The sequence below is a fragment of the Pteropus alecto genome, unplaced genomic scaffold, assembly GCF_000325575.1.
Source record: "Pteropus alecto unplaced genomic scaffold, ASM32557v1 scaffold81, whole genome shotgun sequence".
Taxonomy (NCBI): Eukaryota; Metazoa; Chordata; class Mammalia; order Chiroptera; family Pteropodidae; genus Pteropus; species Pteropus alecto.
The window spans coordinates 9,426,709-9,452,113 of NW_006433378.1; the positions used below are offsets into that span (position 1 = coordinate 9,426,709).

General features: G+C 34.8%; 1 pseudogene; it reads left to right on the plus strand.

Annotated features, from left to right (window-relative positions):
* Nucleotides 1-7,286: 7,286 nt before the first annotated feature.
* Nucleotides 7,287-7,408, plus strand: LOC112476893 (annotated as a pseudogene).
* Nucleotides 7,409-25,405: the final 17,997 nt, after the last annotated feature.

The window sequence follows — 25,405 nt, forward strand, 5'->3', positions numbered from 1 at the left end:
TCTTTTACCTTGTAATTACATCTGTTTGTATTTATTGTGGTTCCTTGAGGTAGATTAATGTGCTATTGTGTGTTGTTAACAATGTTGTTTCTTTCCTAATTATTTTTTCCTCAATTCTATTAGATTGATGAGCATCCTTAGTTCTATTTTTATTCTTTACACTTTTTCAGATATGAATACTTGACAAGCTCTAAATTAAATACATAATTCTATGCACCTACTGAATAGCAATGTGTATACTTTTAATTGCTTTAATTCTAATTATACCCTTTCTCGTTGTTCATATTGACCATGCACCATCATGCAGACTTAGAGTCAGTACTCTAAATTAAAAAATAATGTGAAGTAGTTATTCAAAGAAGAGCAGAGATTTTTTTTTTTAATGGAGACAAAAATGTGCATGGCATTTCAGTCTATGATTCTAGACTGAATTTTCTTCTTTGAGCTCTATAAAAAATAGTGATCCAGTAGAATTTTTCTGAGATCCAGTAGAATTTTCTTCTTTGGGCTCCATAAAAAATAGTAAATCCTGCTCTTTGATTGAACTAGTTTTAGTGGAATATATGTCACTTGGAAGTAAATTAAGTTTCTTTCACTTATAAATTAAAACACAGTTAAAGAAAAATAAAAGCAAGAATAAGATGAAGTTAGAAATAGGACATCTATACAAAGCTAATATTTGGATGACATGCACGATATCTGGACATCTTTCAAAATTTAGGTTTAATATGTCTAGGGACTAAAGAGGAAAGCAAGCTTATACACACACACACACACACACACACACACACATCAATGTCCATAATATAAAAATATATTAGTTGCTCAGAAAAAAAACTACAGGTTCTTCAGTTACTAATACCTAGAGAAAATTTTCTGTAGCTAATTATAAAGCAACTACCATGTGATGTGGTAAATTTTACAATCAACAACATCCCTATTAAAATCTCTCGGTTATTACTTAGATCATCCTGTGTGAAGTTAATGAGGTACATGTGTTAATGTGATTTGAACCAAGATAAACTTAGGACTTAGAGGACTAGGTCAATTGTTCTCATAATGGAGTCTGCTAAATTCAAACAGAAGACATTCAAGATTCTAATTTTAAAAACTTTGAAGGCATATTTATGAGGTCAATAAACAAGCATCATTGGAAAGTTTGTTATATCAATAAAAAATAAAATGCTTAATCAGGACAGACTCCTCAATAAAAGAAAGCTAGGTCGCTTTCTTTTTTTCAGAAACAATTTTTTGTCAATAAAAATATATAGACAAATGTGTGATTAGGGTTTCTAACTTCTATTGCAATGAGTAATATTCCACAGCATTTAAAAATATAGAAATATCTCTTTAACATATCTATATATCTATCATCTATTTCCACATGGCAGGAAACTATATAGAAAAAATACAGAGAGAAATAACTTGAAATACAAATTTTTTTTTTAATTCTACTAAAATAGAATTAGAATCCTTTTGTGAAAAAGGATAAAACAATGTTAAGAGGAGAGAATACACTGAGGTTCTGGTCAAGATGGCAGAGTAGATAAATGCTGTGCTTGCCTCTTCCCATGACCACATTAAAATTACAACTAAATTATAAAACAATCAACCTGGAGAACCATTTGAAGACCAGCTGAACATAACTCCTATAACTGAGGATATAAAGAAGAAGCCACATCGAAAACAGTAGGAGGGGCAGAGATGCAAAACAGGCTGGTCCCACACTCACATGCGGCGATTGAGCACTAGGAGGAATATCACAGCCACGGAGGTCCTCCTGGAGGAGCAAGGAGCTCCAACCCCACACCGAGGCCCCCAAGTCCAGGGTTCCAGTGCCAGTAAAAGGAGTCCCCACAAAATCTATCTGTAGAAATCAATGGGAATTCTGACTGCCCAGGTGAGAAGAAAGGCTGCTGGAAACCCAGACATCCCCTTAAAGGAACCTGTGTACAGATCTACTATAAACTCAAAAGTCCACTATTGATAGTCCACTTGCCAGAAGGCACTTACCTGGGCTCCAGCGGAGGAACAGCAGCTCAGGAGGTACCAGAGACATGCAGAGAAAGACTAAGTTGTGTGGCTTTAGAGCAAGAGGTGGAGGGAAAGCCACCATTGTCCCTTTGTTGAGCCCTTCTCAAGTGCAGCCTGCAGGTGAACGTCATCTTGTCTGTGTTGAGCCCTCCCCCAACATGGCCAAATCTGAATCTGCATTGGCCTGGTGAGATCTACTTTCTCCACCCCAGAGACTCCCTGAGACCCCGCCCCACCCTACTTGCAAACTGCTGGATGCACATTAGTGGCTAGGCAACCAGCCCCACCCAGCCCTCTCAGCTGAAGGCTCTTTTAGCATCACTCAATAGGCCTCAGCTTGTGAAAGTCTGAATACAATTCAGGTGGCAGGCAACCAACCCAAGACCAAGTTGCAGTATTTCTTGAAAAACATCTCTGGGGTCTGCAGGCCCGAGGCTAGCGACGGCTAGACTCAGAGTGATTTGAGACTTTGCATGTGGCCATAGAGTCAGCACATGCACCAAGACTGAATCTGCACCAACCTGGACAAAACCACTTGCCCCACCTTGGTGACTTCATTGGATCACTTCTCACCTAACTCATGTACCACCTGAGATTCTTTCAGCTGCTGCCTCCATTCGGAAGCTATGGGGTGCCTAAGCTATTTGCTAAGCTGCCTTAGGCCTGATACTTGTAGCGACGGATGCAGTTCTTCACAGGACCTCTACCATGTGCATCCAGGTCCAGCACAGGCATCAACTAACCAGAAATCGCTTTGCAGCTCCTACCAGGTAGCCCTAGGCTATCACAGGGAGCAGCTGACCGTGACCCGCACAGGAGCCCTTTCCATGGTGCCCAGAACTAATACACCCAAAGGCTGGCATAAGACCACAACAGAACACCACCTGATTAGCCCTACAAGCAGCACACCCTGAGGGTGGTCTCAACAGGAATAGGAGCCCACTGGGATGAATCCTATTAACCCACACTCAACAGTTCATATGTAGTGGGTATGACCAATCTTCAGAGCCAGTCAACCTAAGAGTCAACCCCACCCACTGACATGCCAACAGCGATCAAGATTTAACTACAACAGGAGAGCACACATGACCCTTTTAAAGAACATTCCTGGAGCCCTCGGAACAGGTGACCAGGGAGACCGGGCCACTGGGCCACACAGGACACTTACTACATAAGCCCACCTGGCCAAGACTGGGAGCCATAGCAAATCTACCTAATAAATAAAAATGAGCCCAGAGAGGCAGACAAAATGAGAAAACAAAGACACACATCCCAAATGAAATAACGGAGAAAACTCCAGAAAAAGAACTAAATGAAATAAAGGCAAGCAATCTACCAGATACAGAGTTCAAAACACTAGTTCGATGAACAGGAATACACTAGAAGAACACAACAGTAGATTAAACGAAGCAGAATATCAAATCAACAATTTTGAAGACAAGGTCGCAGAAAATACCCAATTAGGACAGCAACAAGAAAAAAGAATTTTAAAAAATGCGGATAGTTTTAAGGGACCTCTGGGACAACATAAGCATAATGACATTCATATCATAGGGGTACTAGAAAGAAAAGAGAAGAAGGGATTGAGAAGCTATTTGAAGAAATAATGATGGAAAACTTCCCTAACCTGGTGAAGAAAATAGACATACAAGTTCAGGAAGTGCAGAGCCCCAAACAAGATGAACCTAAGCAGGCCCACATTGAAACACATTATAATTAACATGGCAAAGGGTAAAGACAAAGAATTCTAAAAGCAACAAGAGAAAGGCAGCATAGTTACCTAGAAAGGCGCTCCCATAAGACATTCAGCTGATTTCTTCACAGAAACTTTGCAGGCCAGCAGGGATTGGCACAAAATATTCAAAATGATAAAAAGCAAGGCCCTACACCAAAACTGTTCTACCCAGCAAAGCTATCAATTAAAATTGAAGGTTGGATAAAGAATTTCCCAAACAGGAAAAAGCTAAAGGAATTCATCTCCACCAAGCCAGTATTACAAGAAAAATTAAAAGAACTTTTTTAAGAAAAAGAAGAGGGAAAGACATAAATACGAATAATAAAATGGCAATAATATGTACCTATCTATAATCACTTTAAATGTAAATGGATTAAATGCTCCAATCAAAAGATATAGAGATAACAGAATGGATAAGAAAACAAAATCCATACATATGTTGTCTACAAGAGACCTACTTTAGATTGAAAAACATACAGACTGAAAGAAAAAGATGGAAAAATATATTTTATGAAAACGGAAGTTAAAATAAAGATAGAGTAGCAATACTTACATGAGACAAAATAGACTTTAAAACAAAGACTATAATAAGAGACAAAGAAGAACTTTACATAATGATAATCTAATCCAACAAGAGATCATAACCCTAGTGAACATTTATGCACCCAACATAGGAGCACCTAAATATATAAAGCAAATATGGACTGACATAACGGGAGAGATCGACAATAATACAGTCATAGTTGGGGATTTTAACACCCCACTGACACCAATGGACAGATTTTCTAGGCAGAAAATCAACAAGGTAACAGCAGCCTTAAAAATAACAGTAGAATAAATGGATTTAATTGGTATTTTTAGAGCATTTCACCCCAAACCAGCAGAATATACATTTTTCCTAAGTGCACATGGAACATTTTCCAAGATAGACCATGTGTTAGGCCACAAAACAGGTCTCAATAAATTTAATAAGATTGAAATCATATCAAGCGTCTTCTCCAACCACAATGATATGAAACTAGAAATCAAGTAGAAGAAAACAAAAACAAAAAATACACATACACATAGAACCTGCACAACATGTTACTAAATGATGAATGGGTAAAAATGATATCAAGAGAGAAATCATAAGATAACTTGAGACAAATAAAATGAAAACACAATGATTCAAAATAAATGGGATACAGGGAAAGCAGTCTTAAAAGGGAAACTCATAGCAATAAGGTCTACCTCAAGAAATAAGAGAAATCTCAATCTAACCTCACACTTAAAGAACTAGGGGGAAAAAACAGCAAACAAAACCTGAAGTCAGTAGAAGGAAGGAAATAATAAAAATCAAAGTGGATATAAACCAAATCGAGTTTTAAAAACAATACAAAAGATCCAATGAAACCAAAAGCTAATTCTTTGAAAAGATAAATAAAATTGATAAACCTTTAACCAGAATCATCAAGAAAAAAAGAGTGAGGATCAAATAAATAAAAAAAGAAATGAAAGAGGACAAGTGACAACTGATGCCACAGAAATACAAGACTATAAAAAAAACATACTACAAGCAATTAATTATATGCCAACAAATTAGACAATCTGGATGAAATGGATTCTTTCCTAGAATTATACAATCTCCCAAGACTAAGTCGAGAAGAAACAGAAAATCTGAACTGACTTATTACTATTAATGAAATCCAATAGTAATCAAAAGACTCTAAACAAACAAAAGTCCTGGACCAGGTGACTTCACAGATGAATTTTACCAAACATTCAAAGAATTAACACCTATTCTTCTCAAGCTATTCAAAGAAAGTCAAAAGGAGAGAAGGCTCGCAAGCTGATTCTACAAGGCCACTTGTTTCCCAACCAGATAAAGACATTACCAAAAAATAAAACTATAGGCTGATATTCCTGATGAACAAAGATGCAAAAATCCTCAACAAAATATTAGCAAACCTGTTTCAGCAATACATTAAACAGATCATAAACCATGATCAAGTTGGAATTATTCATGGGATGCAAGTTTGATTCAACATCTGCAAATCAATTGATTGGAATACACCATATTAACAAACTGAAGATCACACAATCATATCAATAAATGCAGAAAAAATGTTTGACAAAATCTAGCATCCATTAATGCTAAAAACTCTCAGCAAAGTGGAAATAGAGGAAACATACCTAAACATAATAAAGGCCATATACGACAACCCCACATCTAACATCGCTCTATGGGAAAAGCTAAAAAGTGTTTTTCTTAAGATCAGACACAAGGCAAGTTGTCCATTTGTACCGCTTTTATGCAAGGTAGTATTGGAAGTCCAAACCACAGCATTCGGACTAGGAAAATAAATAAAAGGCCTCCAAATTGAAAAGGAAGAAGTAAAACTGTAATTATTTGCAGATGACATACTATACATAGAAAACACTAAAGATTCCACCAAAAATAAACTGTTAGAATTGATAAACGAATTCAGTAAAGTAGCACAATACAAAAGTAATATTCAAAAATTGGTCTCATTTTTATACACTGATAATGAACAATTAAAAAGAGAAATTAAGAAAACAATTCCATTTACAATTGCATCAAAAACAATAAAATACCTAAGAATAAATTTAACCAAGGAGGTAAAAGACTTGTGCTCAGAAAATTATGTCATTGAAGAAAAAAATTGAAGACTGTACAAAAAATGAAAGCACATACTCTGCTCATGATAAAAAGAATTAACATCGTTAAAATATCCATACTATCCAAAGCAATCTATAGATTCACTGTGATCCCTATCAAAATACAAATGGCATTTTTTACAGAACTAGAACAAAAATTTCAAAAATTTATATGGAATCATAAAAGACCTCAAAAGGCTATGGCAACCTTGAGAAAGAAAAATAAAGTTGGAGGTATCACACTACCTGATATCAAAGTACACTACAAGGCTATAATAATCTCTATCAAAATATCATTGGCATTTTTCAAAATATCATTGGATTAAGAACTAGAACAAATAATCCTAATATTTATCTGAAACACTGAATAGCCACGGGAATCTTGAGAAAGAATAAAGTTGGAGGTATCACACTACCTGATATCAAACTGTACTACAAGGCTATAGTAATAAAACAGCATGGTACTGGCATAAAAACAGACATAGATCAATGAAGCAGAATAAAAAGCCCAGAAATAAATCCATACCTACATGGTCATTTAATCTGTGAAAATGTATGCATGAATATACGATGGAGTAAAGACAGTCTATTCATAAATGGTGTTGGGAAATGGGACAGATGTATGTAAAAAAAAAAGAAACTAAATCACCTTTTATACCATATATAAGAATAAATTCAAAATGGATTAAAGACTTATATGTAAGCCCACAAACCATAAAACTTCTAGAAGAAAACATAAGCAACAAACTCTCTGACATTACTCTTAGTAATATTTATATAGAGAGATATATACATCTCCTTGGGTAAGGGAAACAAAAGAAAAAATAAACAAATGGGACTATATCAAAATAAACTAACAGTCTACGGCCGTGCCACCCTGAGCAAGCCTGATCCCATCTGATCTCGGAAGCTAAGCAGGGTCGGGCCTGGTTAGTACTTGGATTAGACACCACCTAGGAAAACCAGGTGTGGCTGTAGGTGTAAAATATAAAAAAATAAGAGATTGTAAACTGACAAGGTCCTTGCAATCTGTGAGGTCAACCAAGGGTTGCTTCGCCTAAATAAATAAATAAACAAACTAACTAACTAACAAAATGGAAACAAACTCATAGATACAAAGAACAAACGGATGGTTGCCAGATGGGAAGGGGGTTGGGGGCTAGGTGAAAAATCTGACAGGATTAAGAAGTACAAATTGATAGTTACAAAATAGTCATGAGGATGTGATATACAGAATAGAGAATATAGTCAATAATATTGTAATAACTACATATGTGCCAGGTGATTACTGGACTAATTGGGGGATCACCTTGTAAATTATATAGCGTCTATGCTGTATACCTGAAACTAATATAAAATAATGTTGAATATTAACTCTAATTGAAAAATAAAAATTAAAAAAAGTAAATTAAAAGAAAAACAATGTTTGAAGGAAAATTTAGAGGTAATTCGGTTTAGATGAGGTCATGAGGGTAGAGCTCTCATGATGGAATTATTACCCTTATAAGAAGAGGACGAGACACCAGAGCTTTCTTTCTCTACCATGTGTGGGTACAGAGAGAAAATGTCAGTCTGAAACCAGGAGGAAGGCCCTTATCAGGAGCCAAATCTGCAGTATCTTAATCTTGGACTTCCAAGCCTTAAGAACTGTAAGAAATAAACGTTTATGCCACCCAGTCTATGATAACTTGGTATAGCGGCAGCCTGGGCAGCCTAGGGCAACTTGATGGAGAACCAAATCAGAAATGAAATAAAAGATTATGACCAAAGATGCCAGAGAATTCAAATCTTGATGACAGTGTTCCTTTTCCTAAGTAACTCAAGACACCTAATCCAAACCAGTTGGCAGAATTCTGGATGGCTGGTCCAGCAGCCCACTTTTATAATTGCCGATTGTTTTCCTTTTGACCTGGAGAGAAAAATAATTATAAATTATTTATGAAAAACTGTTTTTAATCCCAGTGGTTTTTCAAACACAGAAAGCTCACAACTTCCTGAACAAATGCTCCTAATACATTTTGATCATTGGAATCCATAGGTTTTTATTTTCTCTAATTGAGGCTGGGATCTCTTCTATTTATTTATCCTAATGAAAATTTCTTTCCCATTTTGAAAGTATGTTTTTTAATTCATCAGTTTACAGATAAGAGGTCATGAAATATTTGCCAAATTTTTTCTGACCCTAAAACATTGCACTAGTCAGAGTAATTAACACTAAGTGCCAATCTCTCCTACAGATAAAGCTATAAATTTGAATGCCTTTCCAGCTTGCTATACATCAGATAAGTTAACCTCAGGGATCAGTGTTGACTTATGTGAAGTAAATAGCAATATATTCCTCTCCTAAGCATTCTTCAATTCAGCATTTAAATATACTCAAGTTTCTACCTTTAAAAAAATTAAAATCTCTGTCCAACCACATAATTTCCTAGTTATTGCCCCACTTAGGCCAATGGTATATAATTAGCTAAGACTAATTATAGCAACTTAAAGTCTAATTAAAGACTAACTTGTAGCAACTAAAGGGACGGATTGGCTATTATGTGAGCTATCAATTGTACGCATTTTATATAAATATTGTTATTTCTATTTTATAAATAAAGCAAGGCTTATAAGATTAATTGATAACTAAGTTAGGGTTGTAGAACTAACACATTGCAGACATAAGAATGTTTAAAACTGTAGAGAATTTTTATGAGTTTATTTTAATTTATTTGAGCCAAACTGCTGACATGCCGGGAATCAAGGTCTCAAATGTGCTGGTGAATGACAGTTTTGTAGTTTCTTTTATACATTTGGAATTAAAACAGGAATATAAAGATTACATGAAGGCAGGAAAAACAAAGTCGGAGAATCTCTATGACTAGATAACAGGATAGTTTATAAGATTATGTGCTCCTTTGAAGGTGGTTACCCCTCAGAGAGGTCTGAAAAAGAGGGTTACTTTGGCATTTCAAATGTGTGTTAACCTAGATGCACAAGAACAACGGACGGGGCTGGCTTGAGCAAGGATAAACCTTTCACTATAGAATTTATATGCCTTGGATGTGACTACCCACTATGACCTGGCCAGTTAGGAATTTATGATCAAATCACTCTGCGAGGTTACTTTTGGTCAATACTTGTCAGATTTATTACAGACTCTTTTTCGTTTACAACATGGATGTCTTTTGACACCAAATCCTAGTCTTTTACCACCTAGTATTTTATAAGGCATAGTAGGTAAACGATCTCCCTATGCACTTAAAGTCACCCTCAAATTTCCCCCCTTCACTTGGGTTCCCCTAGGAGTTCAGTGCCAGAGAGGGTGAACTCACACTGGACACTTCCCTCCTCATTTGCCCTACCCTGTAGAGCCCCACAGTCAGGATTAGGTTTCTTTCTTGACTACTCATGAAAAATTTCTGTCCCATGTTCCTCTTCCAAAGAGCAGAAACGTCAACAAGACACAACAAATGCAAACACATGAACAAAAGCATAATATAGTTAACAATCTTAAAGGGTAACTTTCACTTTAACTCAGGAAAAATAACTTGACATTCTTACAAGGTAAAATTTGGCAATATGACAATGCAATAATTTGGGCAACCTACAAATTACACTAGGTGGACAACTATCTGCTGGCTTTTTAGAGGGCATGTCCTGAATATTAATGATCATCACACCCCAATTAAATCATTATACTGACTGGTTACTTAACTTTGATATTCTTCTAATTTATCTTAAATTATACAGTAAACTTTAGTTTTAACTAAACATTTTAAATATATTTCGCAAGAGAAAGCAAAATTCATGGAATATTTAAATACATGAAGAACAATAATTATAAAGCCTGTATCAAATATTTAGATTTTATTTCATGGTAAAGGAAAAGTAATTAACCTTAGGTATTTAGTAGATTTTATTCAATGTAATTGAAAAAACTTAGCTGAAGTCATAAAAAAATAATTTTCTGATGTCATATTATGCTTTTATTATAATAGAAATAGCATGATGAAAACATTCATCACAACTTATTCATGTCAGGTATTAATATGAGGCATAAACTTTGTCCAAGTCCTATAATTTTATAATACTGAATTAATGATATGTATAGATGTTTCCATATTTATTATTGCCAAAATTGTTATTTTAATATCATTTATATATTAAACTGACACATTTTTATGTAGTCCAATGTGCTATAAAAATTCTAGATGCTTATTAAAGAAAATAAGAACCTACTACAGTTTTCAATGCCATCATTAGGTGGCAATAGCTGTTTCTCTGTAATACACAAAAAAATTAACGTTTTTCTTTCTGTGGTATGGAAAGAGTATGCATCAGTTCACTTCAAAGTCTTTCTATTTTAATGGTACCCACAAAAAAGAGAATCAAAACTGTCAAATAGTTGATCCCAAATAAGACCTACTATATTAGGGTTTTTAGAAGCCCCAAGTCACTGCAAACATATGGTACATTTGGTTTTCTCCCCTTATATAAAACAAAATTTAAAAAACAAATAAAACTTACATGTAGATATATATTAAAGCTTTTTTTTATTATAGGTTTTCTGTTTTCAAAATTCTGGACAAATACTTTGAAGCCAAATCCATCTCAGTTTCAATTTATCTCTTCCTCTCTCTTCTCTCTCTCTCCCTCTCTTCCTCTCTTCTTCCCACCTTCCTTCCTTCCTTCTCTCCATATCTCTCTTGCTCTCATTCTCCTCTGTTTATCTATTGATTTGTTAGTGTGTTCTGTCCCTCTTTGTTCATGCTCAGAGTACATGCTCACTCTGGCAACTGGGTAACCCGGATTCAACCCAAAGAACCATGCTCCATAAGGGCAAGCCAAGTTTATAATTCAGGGCTTACTAGTTTTTATTTTTTTATGGTTAATGATAATTTTTCACCAAATAGATTATTTTTTTCTCAAACCAAAACACGCACGTGCACACATGTGCTTGCACGTACACACACATACACACATAGTTTTTTACTCCTTTTTCAAATAGTAACCACAAATAAAAATTTTATAGTATTCAATTACAGTTTTTAAAAGCTTTAGATTCACTGTGACTATCAGAAACAAGCATTACTAATATTACTAATTAGTATTAGCAATACTAATAACATAGATAAGCTCTTTATTTGATATAAGAAAAAATTATGATCTCAGACTCTGGTGGAAACGTAAGCTATTATTCTGAAGGGCAGAGACCATGTCTATCTTATTCACCATTTTAGTTCCTGTGGTTAACACAGTGCCTGGCACATAGTAGGCACTCAATAAATGTTTGTGGACAAGTTAAATGGGAATTTATCAGGGTCCTACTATTAATAACAGTGTAGAATTTAGAGAATATAGTCTTCAAAATCAAATGGAACTAGATTTGAAACCCTAGCTCTGCAACCTACTAGCTGTGGGTATTAAACAATAAATTGACATTAATTAATTTTTACCATTTTAACATTTATTCATTATTAACATTAATTGAGTTTTAATTTCCTCATAGGGAAGATTGGAAGAAATAATATGTGTAGAGCTCCTGCTATATAGGCATTTAACTAGTCACTGTTATTATTTCTTACTCACAATTATCATAATTTGTTATTCTGAATCCTAATAAAAAGAATTTACGTAGACAATGAGCTATTTTTTCCCTTGAATAGCAACATATTAGAACTCTTCATCATTATTTTATTTTCCATGTAATTCATAGCATCCCTCAATTCTAATTCTTCAAATCCAAGTTTAAAAGTCATGTTTTACTTCCACGGAAAGACCTAATTGCAGTAGGAATAAAACTTGGGAGAAAAAAACAACTGGACACGCCAGAATTTAGATTGATTTGATGCTTTATTGCAATCACAGCTCAAGTCAAATACATCCCTCTGCACCTATTACCCTCATAATAATCAGTAAGTAGACAGTGTGGCAGGCAGAATTCTAAAATGGTTCCAAGACTCCCACTGTCTGCTATACAGTATATATAATACACACGACCTTTCTATAATCCTGACCCTTTGAGTGTAGTAGGACATATGAATATAAAGGTAGCCAGTTCTTTGTTCAGATTAAGTTATATAAGATTCTGTTGAGACAAACAGGAGAGAGCTATTCCAAGGAAAAGCAGATGTTTTTCTGCCAGCCTTGAAGAAACAAACTGCCATCTTGTGGAGAAAGCCACATGGCAGGGAATGGTGAGCAGCCTTTAGCATCTGAGGGCCTCAGTCCTACAGTCTTAAGGAATTGTCAACAACCAATGAGCTTGGAAGAGGAGCGCCCTGAGCCTCAGAAGAGATTGCACCTCCATTAGGCCCCTGGATTCTAACCTAGTGATCATCTGAGCAGTAGTCCTTAGTAACCCATATCCAGGTTCCTGCAGCACAGAAACTGTGAGGTAATACATCTGCATTGTTTTAAGTCACTTAATTAGTGGGAATTTGTTATGCAGCGATAGTAAACTAGTATAGATATCTAAGAAATGTTCGATTATTGAAACATCCATCTAGATATTCAGAATAATGGTAAGAAATATCTGAGGATATTAACCTGGGACAAAGTAAATCTCATAAATGTATGCAAATAAAACAATGTTTAACTAAAGCCAAACGGTAAAACAACGACAACAACAAAACTCTACAATTAAATCTGATCTGTTGGTCTCCAGCTTTGACGATAGTTAAGGAAAGTGAGAGTATATCTACTGAGAAGAGGGTAGTTATGTAGCTAAAATTCACCCAATTCCCTTGGTTCAGAAGACGTATTTTGCAAGCCGAACATTCTGTTAGAATTTGGCTTTAATGTAAATCAGTTTTCTGGGAAGAAATTATGATGATCAGTGAAGTCTGGTATTTTGGTCTATTTGATAATTAGTCATACTTCTCATTGAAAAAGAATAAATTAGAATTCTCTGAAAGCCAAGCTTTCTCTCGGCTGATATTACCAAAGAATTCATTCACTTGTAATTTTAAATGCAGTAACAATATGATTGCATAAACAAAGTAAATATTTTAGTTTATTTGTCCAGAGGATACACTTTCCAATACTCACATAAAATATTTTGACTAACTGTAAAATGTGATTTTTCTGTGCAGGTGTTTATCAGATGGTAAATCTGAGGACCTAACGTTTCCATAAGGCAACAATATTGATCTTCTCATTTGACATTTCAGTATGTCTTGGACACTACATTCAAACTATGTCTGACAAACAAATGTTTTGGAAGTGAATGTACAATAATTGTCAAGTTGGTGTCTTTAGATATTGTATTAAAACTTTCTGTCCTCTTTAATTAGTGATTACTTTTTAGGATTCAAGTACATAAATGTGTTTGAAATATAAGAACTGAAAATAATCAGCAAGGTTGAAATCTTAACATAAACTAGCATTTACTATCTTTTCCACGTGTCAGGTACTGTGTAAAGCATTTTATATTAATTATCTTATTTAATCCCTTAAACAATTTTGTTATTTCAGCCATTAAATAGAAGGGGAAACCAGGCATAGAGAGATTAAATAACTTGCCCAAACTCATAAAGCTAAAAAAGTTGTGGAGTCAGGAGTCAAACCTAAGCAAATACGCTCCAGCTACATAATGCACTACACGTGCGATTTATTAGATCGCTTAAGTGTATGATAAACAATGTATGATCAGTAACTAAAGATGGTATCTATATAAACTAATGAATTTGTCTATTTCTTAATTAATCAGGTTTATAAAATTGAAACAACACATTCATGTGCTTTAAAATAGTAAGTCGTATTCCAACTTCAGTTTCTCTCACATTCACTTGCATCCTCCCCCAAATAGTGTAATTTTTTGCATATTCTTGCATGAATATTTTATGAATATTTTTTATACAAATAGGACATTAACTCACTGTTCTGTATCTTGAGGTTTTTTCACTTAATAATGTGTCTTGGTGACTGTTCCATATTAGCACAATAGATCTAGGTTTATCTGTTTTCACTTGAACAATTATTAACTCACCTCCATGAAAACCAGTTGAATTCTCAGAAGCAGCAGTACCTTTTTTTTTCAAGACTGTCAAAAAAAAATAGAGGAGAAAAAGCATTTTCTCCTTTTCCCCACAGTATGGTTTAAAATTTTTATTTTACAGACAGAAAAATGAGATCAAGCAAGCTGTGAGACTAATACTAAACTACGTTTAAATTATTTCTGTGGGTTAGTATTATAATTTTAGTCTCAAAGTAGACTTCATTTGTTTTATGATTTTTTTAAAATTTTCATCCCTCAGTTATAACATTAAAAAGAAAGTACATTCCAATTAGTCACTAGAAGAGTAAATAACAAAATCTCTTTATCCTGTCTGCAACAAATCAAGAACTGGGAAGTTATGCTCACCTCAAATCTTCTGGAAATTTTAAACACATTATATTATTTTCTATCCAATAATTGTGTGTGTGTTCATATGTGTGTGTAATTCTATATCCAATAATTTGAATAACCAAAGTCCTTGGGAATCAAGTTTGACTGTTTCTTGGTTTCACTAGTTCTTGTTCATTGTGATCTTATTTCTCATATATGCTTTGTAATTTTTTTTATTGTGAACTCTTGTTGAATAACTAGGCTTTATATGTGGAAATTCAGAAATCTCTGATAACTAGTCTTCTCTCCAGAGAACAATTGCTTTTGCTTCTACCAGGTGTCTGGGTTGCTACCAATCTGGAACCGTACACAGTTACTTGCCTAGTTTGGAATTTCCTGGACCATGCAGGAAAGTGAAAATTGAATCCTAGTACCCCAAATTACTTCTACCTAGAACCTACAACAAGAATGACAAATTACCTTATTATTTCTCTTTGCAAGTGAGCAAATTTTACAAGCCTATCATTCTCTGAAAATGTAGTCCTTCATGACTCTCAGGTTTATATGGAGACTCAGTTCCTAATGCCTGCTTTGAGTTCTCTAAGACCCGATTTGCTGTCCTGTGTATAACTGCAAAAAGCCAAGTCTTTGGGATGAAGAGTTTGGAAGATGTATTCAGCAGGGATGCTTTCAATTGTTATGGCCTCTGGCTTTGTCTCTTATTCCCCAGACTTGTGTTTCTCCACCTTATGAGCCAAGCTTTGCATGTAAAAAGAAGTTCAGAGCATTTTACACAATATATGTAAAGAGTTTTAGAGTGGAAGATTTTTTAAAGTAATATATAACATGGCTAGAATCAGAAAATTTAGAAGGTCTCCAGCTGCTTTTCTCATGAATCTGCTGAACTCTGGGCATCAGGCAAACCTCTGAGAGTATCATCTTACTGTCCCCTTTGAAAAAAAGAGTATAAAATAATAAATATTGTGCAGTGGAAAGGTAGAAAAAAAATGAGGATGTTAACGGGATTGAAGAAGAGTTTTATGTATAGAATAAAGGAAGGATGAGGATTTGAAGTCAGAAACTGCCAGAGTTTACATCCTGGCTTCACCATGACCTTTAGACCTTGGACAAGCACTTAACTTTTGAGTCCAGGTAATAGACCTTAACCAACAAGTTATTTTACAAACTAAATGGAATAATTTATGAAGAATTATCTAAACACCAGCTACGCGGTTATATTGTCATTGTCTATGTGTGAGCACACTGATAAATTACAGGATTTCGTGACCAGTCAAGGAAAAAAAACATGACCACAAGGTGGCAGTGAATTACAATGAGCTATCTTGGGTGCTGCTTTAATGGGTTACATGAGACCAGAAGTCCTTCACAGAAGGAGACCTTCCAGAGACAACAGGATGGGGCCATCACCCACATGGGAAGAGGGCAAGGGAACTCCTGGGGAGAGGGGAATCAGAGAGGAGATTTACATGTCTGGGTGATGTCACTCAGTCTCAAAGTGGGTAAACTCTAGTCAGAGAGTTTCAAGGGGCAGCAGAGATGTGGGGTCTTCTATAGCCCGAGGGTTTGTCTTATCTATGGCTAGCAGATGTTGGGTGCAGTTTTACAGGATATACAAAGCAGCCGGTCTCTAAATGGCTAAAAATATGTTTCCTTGAACTATGTTTAAACCAATTGGATATGTAAAAATTTGCATTTGGTGCTGGCAGGATTTGAGCTAAAGATCTTAGCCTGCTGTGAAGAAGTAAATAACGTAAGAGCCAATATATAGGGACCATTTTTAACTTACTTATATAGCACACATGGGTGGACTTACACACAGACCCATGATGCAAACTGTTATCCTAATACCCTATACTAGTAAATTTTTATTTGTCACCTGGATTCATTTTCCACCCTTCTCTCCCCTTTGTCCCTAAGGAAGTTGACCACTATGCAGAGTGTGCCCCGTGCTTCCTTATTCTCTGGTTCCTCTTTGGTGCTAGCAGATCACGTATGGAGGATGGAAAGGTTGGGATCTTGATTCTTTTTGCTTCTCATTGCCCCACTGTGTCTGACAGTAGCTGAACTGTACAGTTAGAGCCCTTGACCCTGCTGCTCCTCAATGACGGCTCCACCCTCTGCACCCTCCCAGCCCGACCCAGCAGTGGTTCTGGCATCCTGCTCTTGCTGGTACCTTAGTGCCTCGCTCTCCAGTATTGATTTCCTTAAACCAGCACATTTCTACAAACGGTCCCTTCATCTAACAGCTAGAACTCATCAAATTAGACTGAACAACATCTCTGTAGAATATATTCGCAAAAGTAGAATTGCTGGGTCAAAGGCTACGTGCATTTGCCATTTCGATAAATGTTGTCAAAATTGTCCTTCATGAAGATCATACTAATTCACACTTACCTCAGCAATAAGGAGTGCTTGCTTCCCAGTAGCCTCACCAAAGGACTTGGCTGTCAAATTACTTTCTCCTTTAGATCCCTCTAGCACCACCTTGAACTCCAGTGGGACAGAAAGTTTACACACAATTGTAGATAGCGAAAGATAAAGCACTGAAAGTTAAAAAAAACAAGAGCTTTAATTTAATAGGCTTAATTTAAATACTAACTAGAGAAAAGAAGTAAAAATTATCCCCACTATATTGTCTCATTAATTTTCTGCTTAATATCACGTTTATTCACCCAAAATGTCTCATTTTCTTACCCTCTAGAGTGACAATCAGTGAAGCAGAATTTTTTTAAAGTACCTTTTTCTTTTTTGATGAGTATTCAAAACTCAAAGGGACATAAACAAACTTATTAGTCCTTGGGGAAAGCAAGTAGTAGTTTCTTTCTTTGCCTCCAAGAAATTAGTTACAAAAAAATTCTCTTCTCTAGCTCAGAGCTGAAATATCTGGCTGGTCTTGTTGGTGTTCTCCTGAGAGTTGTTACAAGACATGAATAGAGGAAGAACAGTTTCTTCCCTCTTTTAATGTGTTCATTGGTTAACCTTCTGGATCTGATTATGTTAGTGAAGCATATTAAATTTGTCCTTACCCTGATCTCTATACTAGCCAGCATTAATATAGCAAACTACTTTTTGTTAATGTAAGACAGAAGTGTGCTGGTAAATATTTACAACTTACTTTCCAGGAAAAGGGGCCACATTTTAGTAATTGTCAACTTCCATGGTATACATATTCTCCTCCATGATCAGTTTTAAGACGCCAATGTGGTATCACTACATGCGAAATTGGGAAAGAGATGCATGGTAGCAGAAGAGATGTGTGGTAGCACACCATTATGTAGGTTTCCATCATATAGCATTTTCACCATAGAGATACAATAGATGTGCATAACCTCAAGGTCAGAGCTAATAGTAAGCTATAGTAAAATAATTAGAAATTTATCTGGTTTACATATTTACTATCTTTGTTTCTAAAATAATGTATTTAATTACATTTATATTATTTATTTTTTAAGAATGGCTGTATTTAATTACTAGCGTACAAAATTCTTGAATATTTATCAGTTGGTTCTTGCAAGCCAGTAAAAACTGGCTCTAGTACATTGCTGAGAGGGAAATATCATAGTCACGTAGAGAAACTAACCACTGAAAAAAGACTCTTTTATTTGTGGGCCTCCTAATAATTCTAATCATAATAATAACAGTGGGAAAGACTACTAGCCTATCCAAATCCAATTTTCCCTTCTTTTTTAATTTTGATTTTGTTAGGTTTGGCAATGCATTCAGTTAAAATACATTTCCCTCCTTACCTTAAAGAAAAGGGAAGGCATGTAACCGTGTTCAGGACAATGATATTTGAGCAAAAGCTGTTGGTTTGGACTCTGGAAGACTTTTTAAAATGACATGGATTCAGCTGGCCCTCATCATTTTGCACAACTAGATTTTTCCTTCTTCTATTAGTAGGTAAGATCATGGCAGCTATATTGTGAACATGAAGTGGTTCTAAGGATGTAAGTTTTTGTTAAGAATAGCAAAGCAGAAAATAGAAGTATTCTAAGATATTGTTAATATAATGGAGTCAATATGTCAGCGCTGAACAGCCTGCCTCTGAACTCCATTGTACATGAGAGAAAAGTTAATGTATTTTTAAGCCCCTTATTATTAGATCTTTGCAACTCAAAATCAAATATCGCTTCTAAATGATAATATAGTTAAGATTTACTGAGTGTCTGCCATGTACTAGATATCATGTTAAGTAATTTATAAGTTTTACTCCTAGAAATATAACATCTTTCTATGTGGATCAGACATGCCCAGTTTGTTATTATTGTAGACTCATTTATCCTAGGAAAGATTGATTAACTTTAAATTTATACAGGTTCACATCTTCCTTTTAGCAGAATATAGGTTTTCTAAGAGTTAGATTTATTCTCTCATGTTACAAGGTATACTTATTCAATTTCTGCTCAAAAAAATATTAATATAAATAATGGCATTACATTTGAATTGTACATGCTAGTCAAATGCTCAATTCACTGTTTACAATAGTAAATATCTATTCACAATGATAAGAAGTTAAGTAAGATTGAATGTATAAAGCACTGTCCTGATATTCTATAGTCTTATCATAAATATTTAATTGAGATAAATCTCCATTTCTCCATACAGTTAAAAAAATTCTAAAGATTATATTGTTAGACATACTATTCAGACATGTAATCCCTGCTGCAATTTCAGACGCAAGGAACTAACATTTCTACTTCTTTCCAATAAGTCTATGACAGTACCTCAAAATATAACAACTCCCGGAAGGAACCGTTGATAATCAGCTAGAAGAATGAACCTTTTGGAATGCTTGTCAGTCATATCTATTGTTGCATCCTGTAAAGGAAGGTAATCATTTCTGAATTGTATCTCTTAAGGAGAAAACCTGCTTTTATTATAATAAGGCTTTTCTCTAAGTTTAACTTTTGAAAAAATCGCAATTCTTCTTATCTGAAATATGGAGGGTCTTTTGGGGATTATTTTCTTATCTTTACAGTTTGGGTTATAGTGTTATTTTTTTTTTATTCAAAAATTAAAACAGGAGTTTTCGGTTTTATTTTGTTTGTTTTTTTAATTTCTATGAATTTAGCAATCAATAGTTTTGGGCACCTAGCAATCTTCACCAAATCATTTTGATATTCTCACCTACACTTAGCTCCATCTCTCTATTTTATAGCAGTGATGAAAGTATCTTAAACAAAGTCGAATTTCTGCAGAAGATGTAGAGACATATTCCCAAAATTTATATTCCTTTTTTTGACTACCAAGAAATGTTTTTAAAGATAATCTTTCCTAAACTACCTCCATTTATGTCTTTAGTATATTATGATTAAAGGGAAAAAATTCTATGAATTAGTTATGTATTTTTTCCTTTGTATTTCTTTGTTGAACTATGAGAATTGTAAGGAAATAAGTAAATACGCATGTTTACACAAGAATTTAGGTAATGGGTTTTATTGTCATTGATGGTAAAATTTGTTTGGAAAGTCTATGTGTAAGTTTACTTTTTAAAGTGAGCTGTTACTTTTCTGGTGTCTGTTCACAGGCAGGAAAAGTTGGGAGGGTGAGAGAAAGCTCCACAGGGTGTAGGTCTTTACCATTTTTGTTTTTCTGTGTCTTCACGAAATGGCTTATCCTGATTCTGAACTAGAGAATAACTAATGGATATGGTGTAGTGAGTCCTTATTCTATGCCAGGCACTGTGTTAAGCAGTTAATAAGTGTGATATCACTTAGACCTCAAAACAAGCTTAAGAGATAGTCATTGTCATTATCCTTATTTCACAGATGAGGAAAGAGAAGCACAGTCACAGCTACTAAATGACAAAGCCAGAACTCGGTAAGCTTTGTCTCCATGGTCTTTGAACCTAAACCTCAGTGCTGTTTTATGAACATTAGCAGATAGTAAATGCTTGCTTAAAGATTGCATGGTGGAACTAAGGACTTGCAATAAATTCCTTCCTTCCTAAAGGCTCTGCCTGGTCCATTGATTACAGTTGTACTTAGTTCATTAAACTTTACACTGCATGGTTAAGACTTTTACCCTTAGAGTGAATTACTTTAATATGATAGTTTCCTATGTGTTAAAGATAAGCACTTTAAGGTACTAGCTATTTTGATTTTATAGAAAGGAAGAGAGTTGAGTGAAGAATGGAATAATTTTAGAGTAATGTCAACTTTATGCAATGGCAGGCCCCTACTTTAGGTGTGAGATAGCCCAGAGGCAATGGAGAATACAGAAGAGAGTGAGAAGGCATCCAAAGTATATTTATTTTACTTTATAAATGTGCCTAAGACTCTTTTGGCTGAAACATATAGATATGCTACAGACTGTCACATCTGGCTTCTCAGCAATAGATTACTAAATTTGTTCTGGGCTTTGATGGATCGAAAATTTTTAAATAATGAAAACATAACAACAATATTATATATACTAAACCAAAACAATCCTCAAGATCATATTTGTAAGTCGATGATTCAAAAAGTCCTTTCAGATCTTGCTATATCCCAGAGTCACCATTCCGAAGTCTATTACAAATATTCTTGTTAAATATGCCTTTTGGTTGTTTGGAAATATTCAAATCTATACAACAAAAGGACAGTAAAGGGATTCAACTACACGTTTTCTGCAGGATAATTCTACTCTGGACTCTGAAGTTTGTGTACACTAGCAGCCTTTCTCATAGCCTCTTTAGCAGAGGTAAAGTCATATGGCTTCATGCTGTATTAGCTTTCTCTTGCCTCCATAACAAATTGCCACAAATATAGTGGTTTAAAATAACACAAATTTCCAATTATACAATTCTGTAAGTCAGAAATCTGACACAGGTCTCACTGAGCTAAAATCAAGATGTTGGCAGGGCTGCTATCTTTGCTAGAGGTTCTAAAGGGGAATTCATTTCCTCATCCTTCCAAGCTTCTAAAGGTACCTATATTCCTTTGCTCATGGCCCCGCTTCCACCATTTTCAAAGATTACAACATTGCATATCTCTAAACTTTCTTCTGTCCTCTCATCTCTGAAAACAGTTTAAAAATATCAGCTTTTAAGGACACATATGATTAAATTGGGCCCAACTGGATAATCTCCCTGTCTCAAGTTGGTTAACATCATATCTGTAAAAGTCTCTTTTCACCATGTAAGGTAACATATTCATATATTCATAGGTTCCACGGATTAGGGCATGGTCATTTTCAGGGTCATTATCATGCCTACAACAGATGGCTTAGCTGGAAATATTTTGACTAGCACTGCAATGGTTATTCTCCACGGGGCAACCAGGAAGGTTATTGTGGAGGGAGCCTGGCAGGGCCTCATCCTCACGGACTCAAAGGTTAATCCTTCCATAGCAACCTCAATGACAGCAAGTTTGAAAACAATGAAAACCTGCCAATAGACTCCAGCTATGAACAAATTGGGTATCACTGGGAGGACTAAAATTGGACAAACTGGATTTGCTGCTTCAACATGAAAATTTTTCAATATAAATTTAAAGCCTTCTTCATTTGAAAGGGCGGGGGAGAGTGTCAAACAAGCCATTACTTTAAATCAAAGAATCTAGAATTGGAATGAAACATCTTTTACTCTCTAGTGCTGTATTCTCTTCTACAATGTTTCTTATTAATTGATGATATCTAAGCATAGCAGGGGATGGTAAATCACTGCTCATTTGCATTTTCTAAGTTGTTATTGTTTGGAGGTTCTTCCCACCACTATGCTGAAATATGCCCTTCTGCGTGATCACATATGGGTAACAGTTCTAAATCTAATTCAGCTCCTACTTGCTGTGTTTCGAATGGGCATATGAAGCCATTCTAGGCCACTGGAATTGAGTAAAGAAATTTGAGTAAAGAAACTGATACAGTTTTCCTATTTTACAATTTGAGTCAAGAAAACAATAACAAAATCTAATTTATACAGCAAGAAATGACTTGTAAGAATAGTTAAGAGATGTATGACATAATAGATCCACTAAATTTTATTTTATCCATGTTGTAATCTCCTTACTCAGATTTATTACAAAGAAAAAAATTTTTACAATGGACTTTTGGCCAGACAGTTTAAACTTGAAACTTATCTCTAAAATATTAAAAATCACTTCAATCATTAATACTAAGATTAGAAAAGCAATTTTTCATTGTTATGAGATATAATTTGAAATTACACTATTTTGCTTTAACATTACCTAAATATATTGTCCATGTTCTCTCTTAAGATATAGTTTTACTCTATCAACAACAAAAAAAAGAATTTGAAGTTTGAAATACTAAAGGAACAGAATAGAAAAAAGTCAGCAACTTTTCAGGAAGTTGTTAAAAGATGTTTCTGTGTTCAGAGGTGTTGTTCTTGAAAAGCAATTAAGTCATGAGTTTTCTAGTATATGTCTCATTGTTTAGTCATGCTTTCTTCCAGATTTCCAAAAAAAAATTTAAACCAATATTAGTAAATACATAATAAAAGCTAAGAAAATTTACTTAACAAATTTAAACATCAAATTTGTTTTGCTGCTTAAGATTAAAATGAAGAAACATTCTTTCTGATTCTTAAAGTTTGCTGGTTTGCAAGCAGTCAAGTAAACTATTTGAATCCATCAAAAGACCATTTCTTAGTGTTTTAAAAAATACTGAAGAATACAGGAAGTTAGGGGAAGAGATTTTTTAAATGAGTTAATCTTAATGATAGAAATGTCAACTTTTCGAAATGATGAAAAACAACATGTTCAAAAAGAGAGCATTTGATTGATAGATGAGAATTTGCACAAAAGCTTTGAGAGTTTAATCCTGGTGTCTTTTGTGAAGTTTTTGAATTATAAAAATAATGAAAGTATCATGTTGTTTTGAGATATTTTTGCAATTGAAGCATTATTTACTTTGAATTTTTTTAATGTTTTTTAAATGTAATTGCTGTTAAAATGACCTTTAAGTATAATGATCTATGGTTAAATCTAAAATTGAACTTTAAAAGAGAATACAAAGCAAATGAAATCTATAGTAGCTGCTAGACTCTGATTTTACCTAGATGAATCTATATAAACTAAAATCATTCTAAATAGAATATAGTTCAACTGAATGTTCTTCTTTAACCAGTATTTTTGGATTGTTATAAGTAAATAATACCAAATTCAGTTGCACCATAGTATGTCTATTTTTTTAATTTAAAACACTTTAATTATGAATATTTACTTTTGTGAGACACGTGTGGCTTAAGTCAGGCTCCCTGAGAAATAGATTCTGAGATGGGGATTTTGGTGTCAGAGTTTTATTGGGGAATACTCTCAGGAATACTTCCAAAAAGCAAGGGAAAAGAATTGAGCAAAAGAAAGACTTTAACCATGATGCATTTGTGCAAGAGTGTTCCCAAATTTAGGCAAAGAGTCCAGTCCTTTTTACCTTTCCTACAATAACCAGTTATTAGATGTGATCCATACTCAGGGGAAAAGATGTACAAAGCAGCCCCTCCAAAGAAAGAGCAATTCCCCCCAAGTATGATATAACTGAGAGCTCTCATCACCCAACACTCCCAACAGCTGAGGAAATGAGACGATGGGTATACTATGGGAATTGCCACAATTTTCAAACTAAAACTAAATTTACAAAAAATTCCAGTGTGCCATTGGCATTATGACCATAACATTAACATTGGACTTTAGACCTGAAAAAGTGTCACCATCATGCTCGACCCTCTTGAAACATTAAGGAGGAAACAGAGTAGATGATGCCGTGCAAGTCCAACGACTTTAAGACATTGGGCTAATGCTGTTCTGCTGATTTCAAACTCATATATCTACTGCCTGCTCCGTATCCCCATTTGGACACCTAAATGACATATTAAAATAAAAATCAAGTATTTGATTTTCCCCTGCATGAACGTACTCCTTTCCCAAGATTTCCTCACTTCAGTAAGTGGTACAGTCGTTCTTCCAGGTGCTCAAATTTAAATCATCTGATTCATTATATTTTGTTCCCTTTTGCATGTCTAATTTATTAGTGCATTATGTAGGCTCCTTCTATGAGCCATAAGTATCATCAGACCGCATATACATTAGTATTATCTTGGCATAAGTCAATGTTGCCACTTAGCGATTGCAGCAGCCTCCTAGTTGGTCTCTCTGCTCCCCGCTTGCCTTATGATATGTCAGACAGAGTGGATCTTTTAAAACTAAGACAGTTTATGTTACTGCTTTTCTTAAAATCTTGCAAAGATTTCATATCTCTCTCATGGTCCTACTCACTGTCTCTCTGTCTTAACTATCTACCAGTTTCTCCTCACTCACTCTGCTCTGCCTTATTTTCTCTGAACACACCCACGAAGCTCAGGCCCTATCCCAGTGACCTCTCCATTTTTGGTTTTCTCCACCTTGAACTCTGGGCATGGAAGTTTCCCTCACTTCTCTCCAGTCTCCGCTCAAATTTCACCTATCCAAGTAGGCTTCCTTGTCCCTCCCTGATCCATCACCCTTTCTCTCTTTCTCTGACTTATGTAATTCTTTGGTGACCTTTTCACCACTTTCGCTATCTTGTTCTGAAATTAAACTTTGTTCTAATATGGCTGTCAATATTTGTGACAGTTTACTTTGTCTAAAATAAATACCTATCACACAAATATCTAGCATAGCAGAGAGAGAAAAAAGTTAAAGATAATGATGGGGAAAGTATGTATTGTC